At 60.1% G+C, this 1,226-nt stretch overlaps 1 protein-coding gene across 1 annotated transcript in view; it reads left to right on the top strand.

Annotated features, from left to right (window-relative positions):
* The window catches only part of cers2a (ceramide synthase 2a), a 12,671-nt gene that overhangs the window by 7,785 nt on the left and 3,660 nt on the right, over positions 1-1,226 (top strand). The gene's annotated exons all lie outside the window — the stretch shown is intronic.

Below are 1,226 nucleotides of genomic sequence, written 5' to 3' on the forward strand. Positions count from 1 at the left end.
CCAGTCTGTTACACAGGAACAGGAGGCCATTCAGCACCTCCTCCTCCAGCCTGTTACACAGGAGGCCATTCGGCCCCACCCCTCCTCCAGCCTGTTACACAGGAGGCCATTCGGCTCCACCCCTCCTCCGAGCCTGTTACACAGGAGGCCATTCAGCTCCCCCCTCCGACCCCTCCAGCCTGTCACATAGGAGCAGGAGGCCATTCGGCGCCCTCCCTCCTCGATCCTGTTACATAAAACGTGGAATGTAGAGCAGTACAGCACAAGAACGGGCCCTTCGGCCCACGATGTTGTGCCAAACACGACGCTAAATTAAACTAATTCCCTCTGTCTGTCCCTTGGTCCATACCAGCCCCACGTTCGTTGCATATCCATGTGCTTGTCCAAAAGCCCCTTAAACGCCCCTATTGTATTCCACTCCTCCACCATCCCAAACAGCGCATTCCACACTCCTACCACTTTGTGTGAAAAAACATGCCCCTCATATCTCCTTTGAACTTTACTCCTCTCAACTTAAATGCTCGTCCCCTAGTATTTACACAGGAACCAAAGGCCATTCGGCCCTCCCTTCCTCGAGCCTGTTACACAGGGACAGGAGGCCATTCGGCCCGCCCCTCCTTGAGCTGGCCCTCACGAGAGATTTCCGTTCGGGCAGAGCGATCGTATGTTTCCCCGTCGCTGTAACCTGAATGCAGCATCTCGCCAGAGGGCACACCCACCCCACAACCGCCCCCCACCACATTCCCCTTCCAGGGCTAATTCCCTGTGGGGCATGGGTTAGAATCCCACCACGGCTCCCGGATGGAATTTAAATCTGATGAATCAAATCTGGAATTGGGAGCCGCCGGGGTGGGGGCAAGGGGTGGTGGGTGGCGGGTGGTGGGTGGCGGGTGGGGGGGGTTGGGCAGCGTGTGGCGGGGGAGGGGTGTGGATGGGGTTGGGGGGAGGATGTGGGGTGTTGTGGGTGCGGGGGGGGGGGTGCAGGGGAGGGGTTGGAAATCTGCCGTCCTCGCCCTGGGCTGGGTCTACACGTGACTCCTGACCCGCCCTGTGAAAGGGCCCCGAGAGAGACGGGGGGCTCGACCAATGCCAGTCTCCCTGGTGGTGCCCATGGGAATGGGTACAAAAAGTTACCTGAACCACCCCCCCCCCCCCCCCCCCACCCCGTCCTCCCTCCACCACCGACGCTCAGTCGCAGCAGTGTGTACCGTCTACAGCGACTCCCC

This window comes from Rhincodon typus, chromosome 46, assembly GCF_021869965.1.
Source record: "Rhincodon typus isolate 14 chromosome 46, sRhiTyp1.1, whole genome shotgun sequence".
Taxonomy (NCBI): domain Eukaryota; kingdom Metazoa; phylum Chordata; class Chondrichthyes; order Orectolobiformes; family Rhincodontidae; genus Rhincodon; species Rhincodon typus.